Consider the following 17675-nt stretch of genomic DNA (forward strand, 5'->3'; position numbering starts at 1 on the left):
GGTCAGAAGTTCCTTGTGAGCAGGGGATGTGTGTTAGAACTTTGCGTGCTTCCCAGGGCCCACTATGTACTTCGAACACTGTCTGGAGAACTTAGAGAACATTTTGATGAGGTGTTCCTATAGTGCTACTAATTATAATAACCAGTCTGCCTCCTTTTTGGGTTAGAACATTCTCTAAAATGTGAGTAGAAGAAAGACTGCAGGCATGGTTGCATCCTTGGTTTAAGGGAGGCGGTAGAAAACCTTTGTTTCCTAAAGTGTAGGGTTATGCACGCAACAAGACGTGAAAGCACAGAGTAAGAAATCTGTTCGCTTTTCATTTGTTTTCCAGGTCTGATAAAGGAGAAATTTCAGTCCGGTACTAGTAAGTTTTTAACATCTTCCTAACACATGTTGCTGTCTTACAGACCTTGATGGAGCCACAAGCATACTTTGGAGACAGTGCTATTTAGCTGAAATTAAATAGCAGTTTTGTTTTCCTTGAACTTGTTATTGTTTCTGTTATCTTCTGTTTATTTCAAGTGATACTTATTTTTTATTTATGTTGGGATACAAGTTCCTTTTAAATTAGTGCATTAAGGGGTGCATATGGTTCAGTTGGTTAAGTGCCCAACGCTTGATTTGTGCCCAGGTCATGATCCCAGGGTCCTGGGCTCAGGTCATGGTCTCAAGGTTCTGGGATTGAGCCCTGAGTCGGGCTCCGTGTTCAGCACGGAGTCTGCTTAAGTATTCTCTCCTTCTCCCTCTGCCCCCCCCCCCACTAGCACTCTCTTTAAAATAAATAAATCTTTTAAAAAAATGTTTTAACTTTTCTTAAGTGTCCTGATGTAACAAAGAAACATTAAGAACTTAACAGCACAAGTAGCCCATGGATGGGCAGAATCTGTGAAAGTGCTGTGTGGATGCCTCAAGTTTGGGAAACAGTGGCTTAATGGAAGAAGCCAGACTTTAGAGTTTCTCAAAGCTAGATTCATATTTTGGCCCTGTGGATTTTTAGTCTGTGATCTTGGGCAAGAACTTTCTCTTTGCCCATTTTGATTTGTAAAATGGATATAACAATACATACTTTTTAGGGTTGTTTGAGGTTCTTTGATATTATTATCAATTTTGTTATTATGTTTAGTATTTATTTCCTCATTTAGTCAACTAAAAATCTTTTGATAGAATTTTAAAGATGTAGTTTAATTGTTAGGATTTCTTACTCTCAAGCAATTACTTAACTACTGTGGGCCTTAGTTTCCCTGGGCATTAATTTTTTTTTCATCTGCACGTTGGGAATAATATAGCACTTGCCTCATAGGATTGTTTTGAGGACTAAATTAATTCATAAAATACCCAGAATAGTGCTTAGTACTCAGAGTAGCGCTAGATAGCTGTTAGCTATTATTGTTTTTATTTCCTTTGAAAGGATGTAGCATCTTGGAAGATCCTGAGAACGTTTTTCTTTGTTCTTATCATTCTGACTTGGGGATGGAAACACCTCTGCGTATAAAGCATTGTTGCACTGGGACTATGCATGGTTCACTGGCAAGGGAGAATAAGGAGGTCTTCAGCTATACCCTACAATGATTGCAGCATGCAGTTAAACTCAGCAAAAGACTTAACAAACCTCAAAGAATTGAGGGGACGAATGTTCAATCACTGAATTTCTGTATGTTACAGCATTTTCTTTTCTTTCTCTCTCTCTTTTTTTAAAGATTTTATTTGACAGAGAGATAGCGAACACAAGTAGGCAAAGCGGCAGGCAGAGGAGAGGGAGAAGCAGACTCCCTGCTGAGCAGGGAGCACAATGCGGACTCGATCCCAGGACCCTGGGATCATGCGCTGAGCCGAAGGCAGACGCTTAACCGGCTGAGCCACACAGGTGCCCCTGTTACGTCATTTTCTATTCAAGTAAAATGCCACAGAACATTTGAAGTTGAGATATATATATTATATAATATATATGTGTGTGTGTGTGTGTGTGTGTGTGTATAATTTATCACTCTTCAGGGTAGTGTCGTGGGCTCCTATTAGTTTCATTGTTATATTTGCTGCTATTCTTGTTTTGCAGTTTTTATCTATTTTGTAAAATACACCTGGGTTTTAGTACAAGTAGAGTTTTTAAATTCTGTGGGTTAGTTATGTTCCTAAGATGTTGGTTGTAAAACAGATGTTATAAGCCAAAAATTTCCCTTTTTTCCCCTCCCCCCTCCATTTTTCTGAGTAATTCAATTGGTACTCTATTGATAGAGGGGGAAATTGACCCTAAAACATAATACAAAACTAGAGTGCAGAAAGTTTTCATTATCAAATATTTAATCCAAAAATATGATAAAACACTCATTTACAGATTAAAAATACTGATGCTTGATTTTACACCAGATGTTCCTTTGGAGCTGGATTTACAGGACAGGTTTTAGCAAGTTACTTAATTATTTCCACTTAAATCCCCTGTTCAAGCAGTGAATTTAACTTCTTATATTTTTGCTTATCATAACAACACATATTTAAATATACATCTGTGTCATTTTTTAAAGGTGGCACATAGCTAGAAATCTCTGGTACTTTGGCAGAAATAGATTTTTAAAAATTAGATGTTTTCAGAGAGTAGTTTGTGTTGTAATTATAGACTTGATATGAAGTTTGTATTCAGAGAAATAATATTTACACTGGAAGGGATCTTAGAGCTAGAATCCAAACCATTCTTTTGCTTTGGAGGAAGCTTGCGATATATTATGTAATTTATCTATATTCACATAACAAGCAGTTACCAACACTTGATTCTGTGGCCTACCTACAAAAAAACCAGAAACTCTTGTTTAATGATGTAACATATAGTGAAGCTCTGGTATAATTCATTTTATTATGTGAATTTACCACTGGGCAAACATTATCCTTTGTAAAATAATGTAGTGGTTAACAGCACGGTTTCCATCTGTGTTCTGTCAGCTTGCTGTGTGTCCTTCAGCAAGCTTCCCCGGGTGTCTTCTCATCTGTAAAACTGTACCTACCTCATAGAGTGAGGAAGACTATATTGGTTAACGTGTTACTGAGTGTGGTTGGGTACCCGACATATATGTGTATGTGCTGTTAATGTTAGCTTATTACGATCATCATCATTATTGTCATCATCCTTATCCTGTAACAACCTGCACTAGCCCGTGGCGCAGGCTAGAGCATTATCCTGAGTGGAAGGAATGGTTTCTGTTTATCACAAGTAACAGCAAGTTCCCAGGCCTGTGTTTGCTGAGGCCTGACCAGTGGTGAAGAAGAATATATCTCAGAGTTAACATCACAGGTGCTCACCCCTGTTCGCTTGGACTCTGCTCGCGGACTGCAGACACTTCTGAGCTCCACTGTATTCTGTGTGTTTAAGAAGAATAATGGGCCCCCAGTCCTCCCAGTAAAAGAGCAGTAGTAGTAACAGGGTTGTAGGTAAGAACGCACTGTGGAATCCTCAGCTTCCCCACTTAATTCAACTTCTCTGTCCTTTTGTTTTCTCATGTAAAATAGGGATAAAAGGCCCTGTCTTTCAGGAATAAAAGTTCCCTTTATGGAGACTAAATGAACTAATTTGTAAAGTTCTTAGAATGATACCTGGTCCACAGTGTTTAAATGTTTAACTTTTATTACTTTTTAAAAAATTTGATAAATCAGGAGTTGCTGTGGCTCTAGAATGGTCCATTAGGACTCCATGTAAGAAAATAGGGGTTTGATTACTAGTAACAATTCCTGAAAAATATTACTCCTTAATCAAAAATTAATATTTAATAGAGCATATTTTTAGGAAGTGTTGGCTTTTCCTGTCACCTTCTGCATCTTACTGGTTAAATGGGATCATTTATCTTTGAAGGTGTTCTAGAAGGGCAGTTTTAAGTCTGGATTTGCTTGAGACAGTCTGGCTCATGCCTCCTGTCCAGGTATAAATAATACCGTTTCACTCTTGCAGACGTCCCAGGTTGCATGTACATTTTATAGTCACTCTAAGTATAGTTTACTGGCTGGATTTATTTTACTAGACTATTCCCCTGCCTCAGTATTTTCTAAAGGCATGCATTACTATTTTAAGCGTAAGTTTTAGATGGTTTATGGTATTTTTCAAAACTGCTTTTGCATTTTTGTTGTTTTTCTCCTTACCCTTAGTCTGTGTTTTAGTTTCTTTCTTTCTTTCTTTTTTTTTTAAGTTTTTTTGTTGATGTAGAAAATACAAAAAAAAATTTTATTTGGGAATTTGGGACTTGAACTACCAATGAACTCTATAGGCAGTCATACTGTCTTTCATATCAGACTCCTTATGTTTAGAGGCTATCAGAAGTGTTTTATTTGTTTAGATAACTAATGACTGTGATACTGATTATAAACTATAAAATATTTATTGGTCCGTATGTACTATTATCACAGTAGAACTGTTAACAGGAGTGTATATTGCCCAAAGCAAGTAAAATTTATGGTTAAGGAATGAGGAATCAGATATTGCTAAAAGGAATCTCTTTATTTATACTATCCAGAAGTTCAAATTAAGAACTCCATAAAATTTAAAAATCTGGGGTGCCTGGGTGGCTCAATCAGTTAAGTGTCTGACTCTTGATTTCAGCTCAGGTCGTGATCTTAGGGTTGTGAGATGGAGCCCAGTGCGTGGAGCCTGCTTGAGATTCTCTCCCTCTTCCTCTGCCCTTCCACCCCCGTCTCTCCCTCTTTAAAAAAAAAAAAGGTTTATTTTTTTAAATCTATCTCAGTCCTCTTTTCTTCTTCTTCTTCCTCTTCTTCTTCTTCTTCCTCTTCTTCTTCTTCCTCTTCTTCTTCTTCTTCTTTAAGATTTTATTTATTTGAGAGAGAGGGAACAGAGCAGGGTGAGGGGCAAAGGGAGAAACAGACTCCCCACCAAGCAGGGAACCTGACATGGGGCTCAGTTCTGGGACTCTGGGCTTAACTGACAGAGCCACCCAGGTGCTCCTCAGTCCTCTTTTATGTTGACTAACTCAACACATTCTTGCTGGTTCTTTTCTTTAGCAAGTAGAATCAAATTTGTCTTCCAAATATTAATAAGCTTCTAGGTCCTATAGCAGTGATCTGTTATAGTGTGTTCTTTTGATAGATTTCTATGATAATATTAGTAGGTGAAAAAGCATATAATATATTTAAACTTTTTCTATTGAAAAGTTACAGGAGACATTTGTAGGTTTTCTTTGTATCGCAAATGTATTTTCTTTGTATTGCAAATGTAGAAAGGGAATTAATATTTACCCAGTACTTATCTGATATTTCAGTGCCTGATATATAATAAGGGCTTAAGAAAAGACTGATAAACTTCTTATTTTTGAGGTGGTCTATAAAATATTGTGTGCCATTGTCAACACGACAATGTGTAGACAATTTTTTAATTTTACCTAAGGACATACTATTGAGGAAAGACTTGGAGAACTCATACTTAAGAGGATAGAAAAGTGGCTGAAATATGAAATGAAGGTTATGCATGATGGTACAAGTGACAGAAAAGAATCAAGAGAATGTGTATTTACAGAATAAGGTAAAATCATAGCAGGAGAAAGCAGAGAAACAATGTGGTCTTGAACCTTAGGTTTGAAGTCAAAGAGCGTTTGAGTTGTGTAAGCAGAGCAATAAGCACTAAGGGTTTTGGATAAGAAAGTAATGTAGCAAGTGAGATGAGGTATTTGCTCTAATACAACTGCTAAGTATCTCAGAAAGGTTGGTAAGATTGCATTTCACTTTAGACCTTAGTTTACTAGGAAATTGGCAGTGGAGTTGGTTCCAAAGTGTTCGCTAAAGTCATTTAGGAATGCGAACATGCTTCATGAGTGTGGTAATGGATATGAGTTACTTGTTAGTTGGACTGGTTGGATAAGGAAAATACTAGATATTAGTGTGTCTACATAGTTTGTAAACAAACTAAACATACTTTATGTGGACAGCAGTGTTTGAAAGGAAGTCAAGTCATAATGGAATGACTGGGCTTTGATGTATGCCGCTGTCTTCTTTGCCATTGACTTTTTTACCTTTTCTGCTTGCCACAATGTACTGTAGTGCTGAAGGGGACATGTAAATGTGCATGGATCATATGTAATCCCAATTACCTTGCACAGAGCAAACAGTGTTTACTATTAGAAAGCATTTAACTTTTAAAGAAATGGTAAAAATGATCTTTCCAATCAGAAAGATTTAATTTACACACACACACACAAACGCACGTGCGCGTGCACACACACACACAAGATTTAATTCAAATGAAGACTAAGACAATGAATTTGGTAAATCAGGAGGGTGTGGGCGCCATGAGGGAGCAGTTCCCTTCAGCACTAAGTGCATGGTACAATGTCAGATCTTGCCTTGGTTCCAGTATGACTAAGTCATAGTCTCTGCCCCCAAGGAGCTTAGTAGAGGGAGGGGGTATCAGAAGTGTGTGGCTGGTTAACATAATTACACAGATAACTCAAGTAATTCAGATGGTAGAAGCTGGAGTACAAGTACAAAGAAAAAATCATTCACTTATGGAGTAGTAGGAAGGATGGAAAATGTTACAGGAAGGAGGAGGCTCTTACGGTGTTTGTGAAGGAAGGGGTGTAATTTTAATAGGCAGACATAGGTGATCTGGTGAGAGAAGAGCAAAAGCATGAAAATAGGGTGTCCAGTCTAGCTGGCCAAAGTAAGACTGGGAAAGAATTTTGGGGCTCTATTATGGAGAGTCTTGAAAGCTGGACTTAGAAGTTTGTTCTTCTAAATATAATAAACATTATCTGGAGCTGTATTTTAGGATTTTTAATCTGGTAGCCTTGTGTATGGGAGTGGACAGAGATTGCAGCAAAGTTGAGTAAAAAAAAAATTTCTTTTCATATATTCTCCCAGCCAACAGACATATTGATACTTGTACATCAGGAGTTGTTCTGGGTGCTGGGAATATAAGAGGTCTTCCTTATTCTTTGGAGTCTCATTCTTCTGGAAGATGTTGACAGTAAATAAGTAAACAGTAGGGTGCTCTAGAAAGGTCTCTTGAGATTAAGACACTTGAGCTGAGACCTGACTGGCAGAAGCCAGGCAAGCAAAAATTTGAGGGGTAAACAGACAGAGGGCACAGCCAAGTGCAAAGTCCCTGAAGCAGGAGCAGTCTCGATTTACTGAAGGAAAAGAGGAAGAGGCGTTTCAGAACTCTTGTGTTATTTGTACTGTGGGAATGAGTGTGTAAGAACCGCACCTGACAGACCAGTGAAGGATGATATAACACATTTTCTTAGAATTAATTTCCCTTGGTTACTCTTCACTTGTTTCAGTACCTTGAGTCATTTTGCCAGATAACAAGATCTTATATAAAACCATTATATAATGATTCATTAATGGCCTGAGAATAATATTTTTCGGTGCATTCAGAATCTTAGATAGCTTGAAGCACTCCAGGACCATTGTAGAAGCAGGCAGGTTCATATATAATAATGCCTGTGTGTATGGTTATCGTTCATGAAATTTGGTCTCACTTCTTTTCTACTCTGCTTGCTATGGGACCTGAAGGGACATTATTGCATGTTTGCTATTTATTTTATGCCATTTTTCTAGTATTAACTATAGAACACCCTTTGGGGTATAAATAGGTGGCCCACATATTTTAGTTAGCATACGTTTAAAAAATTCTTTTGATTCCACATTAGCATCTAAAAATGATAACATATCATAGAAAATTTCGATTTCCAGCTTCAGAAAAATCTGAAGATGGCATCATTTGGCAGATATTCTTCTATAGTAGCAGTTAGTTAGAACTTAATAGCAGTTTCCTTCACACCTGCTCTCCTTAGTTCACTCTGTTCCTCCACCTGGCCAGTTCACTAATTTATGCTACTTGCGTGCACCTCTAGACATTGTGGTTTCAGTGGCTGTTCTAGGGCAAGGAGTAGATAGCATTGCCATCAAAGCAAGAGGTCCTCCTCTCACTGTTCTCTGCTTTTACTCTGTAGTAGAAGAGGGTATGCTCTGTAATAGCATTTCTCAAAGTTTGGTCTGCAGACCCCTGGTATGTGAGGTCAAAATTATTTTCATACTAATGGTAAGCTGTTTTTTCCCTTTTTTTTTTTTTTCTGTGTTGACTTTTGCATTGATAGTACAAAGTAGTGGCAGATAAAACTGTTGGTTCCTTAGCACAGATCAGTGCATTTACGAAATTTACTAGTATTGCACAGCAGTAAAGAAGCCAGTTTCACTTAAGAATGTTCTGTGTATAGAAAATAATTAATTTTATTAAGTCTTAACCCTTGAGTGTATGTCTTTTTAGTATTTTGCGTGAGGAAATGGTAAGTGTGCATAAAGCACTTTTCCTGCATACTAAAGTATGATGATTGTCTTGAGGGAAAGTACTTCTTTTATTTGAGTTGTGAGCTCTACTGTTTGTTTTTTGTTTTTTTTTTTCATGAAACACCGTTTTTCTTGAAGGAACAGCTAGCTTGGATAATGGGCAGATATTTTCTTACAAATGAAGAAAGTGTGCCTGTCACTTAAAGCAAGTGATACTTTTTATTACTAATGATGAAATTCAAACTTTCTGACAAAAATTAGGATTTTGAAAAGCTTTTGTCTATACCTGTGTGCTTGACTACTTCCCAATATTTAATGACTTTTCTGATGAAATTGATGGTGATATGTTAATAATGTGATTTTAAAAATATTTTATAAATGAAATGTATCAACATTGGGAAGATCTCCGTAACTCGATGAACTAATAGTTTGCTAATGACCAAGGCAGGATGCAGTGTGCCTGGTATACACCAGTGCATTTTAATGTAGGGTATGCAAAAAGGTTTATTGATATGGCTTTGGATTCCATATTGCAACTAAAATTTAAGCAATTACCATTTGTTGAATTTTGATGTAGTATCAAAACATAAAATCAGAATTATCTGACAAGGTTATATAAGTTGTCGTGTGTTCCAATGTATATCGCTGTGAAGTGAGAGTGTTCTCTTATATTTAAAACAAAGCAACATATTAGAATCAATCAAATGTGAGGAAGGTATGAGAATCTTCACCTAAACTGGACATTAAGGAAAGTTTGCATATATATAAAACAATGACTCTTTTCACCCCGATTTTGTTTTTTTTTTAAGATTTTATTGGTTTTTGAGAGAGCGAATGTGAGCGGTGGGAGGGGCAGAGGGAGAAGCAGACTCCCAGCTGAGCAAGGAGCCAGATGTGAGACTCAGTCCCGAGACGCCGGGATCATGACCCAAGCTGAAGGCAGACGCTTAACCAACTGAGACACCCAGGCGCTCTTTGTTTTTTGTTTTAATGTAAGCTCTATGCCCAACGTGGGGCTTGAAGTCATGACTTCAGAATCATGAGTCATATGCTCTACCTATTGAGCCAGCCAGGCACCCCGTCACTCAGTTTTTTTAATTTTGGAAAACAGTTATTTTCATAAAATTTCATGTTACATGTAATAGGATTCTTATTTTTAAATGAATTTATAGCTGCATATTCTTAGATTTCCTGTTTAAATACTAATATGGTAAATATCAATAAATATGACCCACAAAAACAAAAGCTTTGGGGGAGTCCTCAGTACTTTTTAAAGCATATATAAGTGAGCCTGAGACCAAAAAATGTGAAAATCACTGCCCTAGGATATACAACATTGATTCCCAAAGTGTTTTATACCAGGCATCTGATCTGTGAACCACTAGTTCTAAAGCATTTTAATAGAATCTAAACCAAAAAGGGGTTTATTTCTAGGCTATAGGATTCTTTTAGTCCCTCTTATGGTCTAAAACTGCATTGTGTAGTCTCCACAGGGGCTGTAATGTCTCTCAACTTACTCAGCTACAGAGTCTTCAGCTTGACTGGTGTTCTTTGGAATACATTTTTGGAACTACTGCACCATAAGCATGCCAATGTTAAGAATTCTGTTTAGCTATGCCTTGGAGACAGCTGGGAACAGAGAGCTTTGGACTTAGACTAATAAGGCTTTGAATCCTGGCTCTGCCACTTATTAGCCTCAGTTTCCTTTCCTATTAACTGGGGATAATGGTAGCCAACATTAGAGGATTGTTCTGATCATTAAGTATGATAACAAGTAAACAGCCTTCCTAATCATAGGTACTGAGTATAATTGTTCCCTACTTTCTTTTAATTTCTCTAGTAAATGTGAATCTTCATTACAGATATTCCCATGTTAGTAAAGCTAATGAGTCAGAGAGGTGTAAGGACTAGTCTAACAAGTTAGTGGAACAAGAAGAAGGACACTGATTGGTAGCCAACGTAGTGCATATGTGTAGACCAAGCTGCCTGGGCTTTTAAGCCAGCAGAAATACAGTCAGCTTTGCCACTGATTCAGTCCCATTTAACCTTTCCTTTTAAAAATGAAAGCAATGGAGTCACCTCATTTTTAACCTGATAATGACTATAAAGGGAGGATCTTTCTTTTTTTCTTAAAGATTTTATTTATATATTTGAGAGAGCGTGAAAGAGACAACACGAGCAGAGAGGAGGGGTAGAAGGAGAAGCAGACTCCCTGCTGAGCAGGGAGCCCGACGTGGGGCTTGATCCCAGAACCCCGGGATCATGACCTGAGCCAAGGGCAGATGCTTAACTGACTGAGCCACCCAGGTGCTCTAAAGGATCTTATTTTCTACTATATTTTATTGTAACGGTTGACCCTTGAACAATATGGGTTTGAATTGAGTGGGTTCACTTAACAGATTTTTTTTTTGATAAACACAGGCACAGTACTGTAAATGTATTTTCTCTTCCTTATGATTTTCTTAATAACAGTTTCCTTTCTCTAGTTTACTTTATTGTAAAAATGCAGAGTATAATACATTTAACATACAAAATATGTGTTAATTGACTTTATGTTTTTGGTAAGGCTTCTGGTCAACAGTAGATTTTTAGTTAAGTTTTTAGGAAGTCAGAAGTTCAAGTGTATTTTTGCACGGAGGTTTGGCTACCTAACCCCTGTGTTGTTCAAGAGTCCACTGTATTAAACATGCATAAAATTTCATCTTGGGGAGAATATAGATAGCTTGCTAAGGATGCATCTCCATATTATGTAGTTTCAATATAGTCCTCATTCTGTTTTTCTGAGTTCTTATATTTTGTAATTCAGCTCATGGATTCAAGCTCAACTAGTAATTTGGCATCTACTTTGATCTTTTTTCATTTCAAATAAGGAATAACTTCTATACACCTTTATTGTTGTTAGCATTCCTGTACCTCATGTTCTGAGCCTAGGATTAAAGAGCGTCACTTGCACATTTAAACTACTCTTTTGTTGTCATGGTATTCTAGGCACTCTGGGCTATAAGACATGCTCTAGAAGCTAGTGAGGGTACTTGCCCTGAGGAAGCCATCATTATCCTGGGAAAAGGACAATGTATAGCATGTCTTGGTGGAAGATTAAAGGTATAACTTTGAATTATAGTTCTGCCCTTTGGGCCCTCTGGCCTTAGTTACTTGGCCAGTCTGATTCTTTCTTCCTCTGTAAAATGATAATAATACCAATTCTGCCACATTATTTTTAGGATTAGATGGGAACACTTTGAGTAATTAGGACTGTGGTTAACATTATGTGTTCTCAATAAATGTTAACGCTCCTCCCCTACCAACAAATGTACCACCACCACTTTATTTGTGTATCTGGAAGTAAAAAAATAATACTCATGTACTTTGCTCTTTGGCGAGCTCTTTGAGTTACTATTAAAGAACTGTTTATTCTTGTTTTTATACAGTTTTAAAAGGTTGGTTCTATTTCTAAGCCATGGCGTGCAAGGCAGAAGGCCAACAACTAGAAAGGCAGCTGACAGAGTAAAAGAAAGAGCTTGGCAACAAGGAAAAAGTCACAAATCATTAAAAAGAACAGAATAAAACAAAAACTGTGAATAGCATTAGTCCATTAGGTGAAGAAAAGCATTCCACTTTTTCTTAGGGGTTCTGAATATATAACCACAATATAGTACAGTATATTAATTTGTTTATAAAATCTATATTGTTGAAAATATGAGTCTGCTTATTAGATCTTTCAAAAATATATTCTTTTGGTTTTCATCAAAATAATATCTGCATAGGATTAAAAAAATCAGGGGTTGTAAGGGCTTTATGAAAAGAGCAACAATTTCCTCTCCTCCTGGTTTCAAGGAGGTTGATGCTGATGGGTTTCACCTGCAGTATGTTGTGATTCTCTGCATTTGCCTTCTGTTGGTCTCCAGTTTCAGGGGCAGCAGTTTGCTCTGTGACCTGACTTTTCTTACAGATCTAAGAAGAGTTCTTGGTTTTTCAGTTTGTTCGGCTTGTTGCTTGTTAGGACATAGTGTTGACTTCTAAGCTTCTTATGTACTAGACCAAAAACCAGAAGTCCATGCCTCTTTCCTTCAGCTTTCTCATCCTTCTCTCTTTGAACTTGTTAGCTATATTTTTACATATTTAGTATTGAGAACATTTATACCTTGTTCTAAAACCATAATTCTTAATTGTTTAATATGTTCTGACTTTAGATTGAATTTAAAAGTTGAAAAGCGGAGTGTGTTGACATTATGAAGATATAAATATTTTTACTGCAGATCCAGTACTTTGATATATACTATGATTCTTTTTTTTTTTAAGATTTTATTTATTCATTTGATAGAGAGAGCACAAAAGCAAGGGGAGGGGCAGGCAGAGGGGGAGGGAGAAGCAGGTTCCCTGCCAAGCAGGGAGCCTGACCGGGGCTCCATCCCAGGACCGTGGGATCACGACTTGAGCCAAAGGTTGACACTTAAACTGACTGAGCCACCCATTTCCCTTACCAAACTTTCTCAGTTATCTTTTTATTTGTAAGCACTGTTTGCCTTTGTATCCATTCCTTCCTCTTTATTTTTATTTTATTTTTTTTAAAGATTTTATTTATTTATTTGACAGAGAGAGACAGCCAGCGAAAGAGGGAACACAAGCAGGGGGAGTGGGAGAGGAAGAAGCAGGCTCATAGCAGAGGAGCCTGATGTGGGGCTCGATCCCACAACGCCGGGATCACGCCCTGAGCCGAAGGCAGACACTTAACTGTTGTGCCACCCAGGCGCCCCCTCTTTATTTTTTAATAAATTTTTATTTTTTCTGAAATCTTCCTGGAACTTTCTGTCATTTTGCTCCAATCTGGACTGGTTGCTCTCCAGGTCATTTGCATAGCTGTCATCCTGCAGCCTTATTTCCCTGCTTTCTTGGTGCATATCTGCTTTTTCCTGGATTCTCTGTCTCTAAATTTCGCTGAATAACATCCTAAAGTATTTTCTCAATAAAGAGTTCATAGAAGATAAACTTTTTTTAGATCTGCATCTACGGATGTGTCTGTTCTTTCCATCATCTTCTTGCTAGTTTGGATATATAATTCTAGGTTGAAAGTAATTTATTCTTAGAACGTTGAGGGTGTTGCTTTATTGTTTTCTGATTCAGTGTTACTGATGAGAAGTCTGACTTTTGTCCATTTAGTATTTCTTGTTAGTGATCAGTACCTCTCCCCCTTCTCCACTTCCCGTACACATATTCTGGATGCTGTTAGGATCTTTGTTTTATCCTTGCTGTTCTGAAGCTCCACAGTAATGTGTTTAGAAATTCTTTAACCCATTATGTTGAGCTCACAGTAGACTCTCTCAATATGAAAGCTTGTGTCTTTAGATTTGGGGAAAATCTCTTGTTCTATAATTATTACTCTCCTATTTTCTCTGCATTTTTTGTAGACCTCATTTTAATAAAAATTTTGGCCTTCCAAATTAATTCTCTGTTTTTCTCTCATATTTTCTGATTTACCTTGCCCCTTCCTACTTCTGGAGAAAATTTTCTCTATCTTCTAGTATTTCCATTGAACTTTGTGTATTTCCAGACATCTTGTTCTTTGGTTATTCCTTTTTCATAGTATCCTGTTCTTGTTTTATGGATGCATTACTGTGTTAAATCTGTCAGAGGATGCTCACTAGAGTATTTTTAAGTGCTCTTTCTTTCCTGAATTATATCTTTCCCTCAGAGTTTTTTCCTCTTTTTAAATTTGACAGTTTTCTTCCATTATGTAGGTTTTCCTCCGCTGCTTGTTGATCTTTGGTAACCTGTTTATATTTAACGCAACAATAGAATAACTGAGCTCTGTGTTCTTGCATTTAGCTCCTTAAAAGGCTGCCTTCCTTTGGGAGGAGTGGGTCAGATGCTGACTCTTACTGGATTGCTAAATGCTAGAAACAGGAGCTTTTCTCTGGGGCAACAACCCCTGTCCATATCAGCTGACCTAGTACTTCCCTACATTTCTTTCTTTAGAGATATAACTTCCAGTTTTTTGTTTGTTTATATTTGGAGGGTAAAGTCTGGTTGCTAATATTCTTTTAGCAGCTGTAGAGATAGGGATCTTCATCTCTGTCCCAATCTCACCCTTAGTCATACCTGGCATTTCTAGGTGAGTCCCTGGATTTTGCAGGGCAAATGGATTCTTCTCCGTAGGTATTCTTGGCACTGATTTCGTCCACCTCCTTTATTAGGCATGATTCCATTTGCTTTCTGATTGCTAACATTTGTTGAGATTTCCTGCCTGCTCATTGTTTCCCCTTCTCTTATTTATTTTTGTGGATTTATTCCCTTACTATCATTTTAATAAGATTCCTGAAGGGAGAGGAGGTAATTTCCTGTGCTCAGTGTATTATCTTAAATAAGAACTTCAGAATACTTAGGAAGGCTTGAAAGCATCCTATGTTTTAGAAGACTTTTCATCAAAAATTATAATAAAACCCACTTTGGGGCTTAAAGGCATTAATTCTTGGCTCTCAGGAGAATGTGGTTTTCAAGAATGACTTTGTCTCTGAAGTCTCTGAATATAATACATTATGATCAGGGTAGTAAATAAAAAGTAATAATTATATCGTGGACCAGACACTTTTGTGTTTTATTAAATACAGCCTCATTGAATGCTCAGAGCAATCATAAGAGGTAGTATATTATTTTCTGCAGTTTACATAGGAGGAAACTCAGACAGAGTAAAGTAATATAACTTGCTCAAGTACTATATAAAAGATACAGAATGATTCCCTAACCACATTGATCTCTATAGGTATTAAAATGCAGTATAATCTAGTTTATCTTTTCTTCCTGGAAGTTAGCAGCTTTTTGATAAGTATTGTGGAACAGAGCATTCAGGAAAAAAGTCAATACTGACTTATTTAGGATTGATATCCTTGTGGAGCCAATAAAATTAATGAAAACTTTTGGCCTCTCTCTCTTCTGTCTCAGACCACATACCCACAATTCTTTGCTGGTCAGTAAGATGGTATAGTCATTCAAAGTTTTTTTGGAGTACTTGACTATGTTACATTTTAAAGTGTATTCCATTTCTAGAAATTTGTCCTACAGTTCTTCAAGTGCTCAAAGATACATGCATGGGAATGTTTATGGCATTATTTGTAACAGAAAGCTGGAAAAACCTAAGTGTCCATCAGTAGGGAATTGGTTAATTTGCAATAGGTATGTCCATGCATGGAATGCTATGTAAAAAAAATGAAAGAGACCTATGCTGATATAAAAAGATCTTCAAGTAATATTCTTTGTAAAAGTCATATACAGTATGACTCTATATGTGTAAAAAGTATATGTTAAGTATGTGTGCTCATATGTTTGCATACATGTGGAAAAGATGGAAGGAACATAAGAAAAGAATTGTTATTCTGATGGGGATTGTAGGAACTTTTAATTCCATATCCTTAAGCACCATTTTATTTCTTTTACCATGAACATGTAAATCTTATACTGTTATGAAAGTAAAGCTTAATGGTTTTCGGTAGCTGTTGGTAATATACCAGCAACACTAGCTGACCCTGGGTTTCCTAGGCCAGTTACAATCTAATGGAATAGGTCTGGGAATCCATATCCTAACAAGGGCTTTAAGTGATTCTCAATATTAGGCAGCTGTGCAAGTGTGCTCACAAATATGCATAATTTACACTAAGAGGAAGTTACCATAGAGAGGCAATTAAAAGAGTGAGACCACTTTGAATAATGCTGAACTAATAAATTTCAAAATTTGGAGGTGATAAATGATTTTCTAGGAAATTATCAAACTTTTTTTTTTTTTAATCAAACGTTTTAGAGATAGACAACCTAGTTTATTCCACCTGACCTGGAAGAAACTGAGACACACATCAGAGATATTGCTCAGCCCAAGCCATAGGTAAATTCTTCCAAATCTTTATGGAATGTGCAGTTCCAAATCTATTTAAAGTATTTCGGAGCAGAGAGAAAAAAAGTAAAACTTGTTAGTTGTGTTTACAAAGCCAACATAGCACCATTTCCAAACCTTTCAGATATAGGGGTCTTGGGGTTTTTTTTTGTGTGTGTGGTTTTTTGAGCCTCATCATTTTAAGATTGTGGTTCAAATTTTATAAATATTATTTGAAACAGTAATATACACCATGACTAGATGGAATTCACTTTAGGAATCAAAGGATGGCTTGATGTTAGGAATTCTATTAATAGAATTATGAATATTAATAGGCCAGGGAGAAGAATTACAATCTTTTAGTTTTCTGCCCAAAAGTGCACACAATAAAATTAATGTGTATTTGTGGTTTTTGAAAACACAAAACCCCAAATAAAACTCTTAGACCATTGGAACTAGCTGAATAGTTTTCTTTCTTTTTAAAAATCTTTCATTCATTCGTTCATTGAGAAAGAGAGAGCACACGCATGAGTGGAGGTAGGGGCAGAGGGAGAGGGAGAGAGAATCTTAAGTAGGCTCCACACCCAGCGCAAAGCCCCAACCTGAGGCTCGATCTTATGACCTGAGCTGAAATGACCTGAGTCGATATCAAGAGTTGGATGCTTAACCGACTGAGCCACCCAGACTCCCCATAGATGAATAGTTTCTTAACATAACAGAGATGTTGCACAGTGTTAGCCAGTATCATGCTTAATGGTAAAACACTAGAAGTGATCTTGTTAAAGTTAGGAAAAAGATTAAAAATAAATTGCCATTCCAGTTAAAATCTCAATTTATTTTGGTAAATAATTCTAAAGATTATTTGGAAGAATAAATAATATGAGAACAGTCCAGAAAATTCTAAACAAGAAAAAAACATTGAGGGCTGGGCTCATAACTCTATCAGATATTTATTTATTTATTTTATTATTTATTTTTAAAAGATTTTATTTGAGAGAGAGAACGAGAGAGAGCACGGAGGTGGGAGGGGAGAGGGAGAGGGAGAAGCAGGCTCCTCGCCTAGCAGGGAGGCTGATGCAGGTGGATCCCAGGACCCTGAGATCATGACCTGAGCTGAGGGCAGACGCTTAACCAGCTGAGCCACCTGGGTGCCCCTGTATCACGTATTTGAATATTATAAAAGCTGAAGTAAGGAATAGCTATATGAAACTGTGTAATACAGGGAGTCGAAAAACTACATGTAAGTGTGTGAGTGGCCTTTTCAGGTACTGGAGAAAAGATGAAAAAGAAACACTCTCATATTGATAGTGGAAGAATAAATTTCAGTAGCCTTTTTGAAAGGCATTTGGCAATAGCAAATGCATTTTTAAGTATATGTATACTTTGGTCCAGTGCTCTGCTTCTAGGAATTATTCCAAATATTTCTTTTGAGACAAATTTTGTCTAATTCCTAAGATTGTGATGATAAATCAGACCTCCTGATACTGTTTCATCAGGGATCGTTATTATAAGTTTGTATGTTACAGCTCCTTTCCTCCTCTGC

The 17675-nt window shown here is 36.9% G+C and overlaps 1 protein-coding gene across 5 annotated transcripts in view; it reads left to right on the plus strand.

Annotated features, from left to right (window-relative positions):
- The window catches only part of REPS1 (RALBP1 associated Eps domain containing 1), an 80966-nt gene that overhangs the window by 20938 nt on the left and 42353 nt on the right, over nucleotides 1-17675 (plus strand). The window lies entirely within an intron of this gene.

Source organism: Ursus arctos, unplaced genomic scaffold (assembly GCF_023065955.2).
Source record: "Ursus arctos isolate Adak ecotype North America unplaced genomic scaffold, UrsArc2.0 scaffold_13, whole genome shotgun sequence".
NCBI lineage: Eukaryota > Metazoa > Chordata > Mammalia > Carnivora > Ursidae > Ursus > Ursus arctos.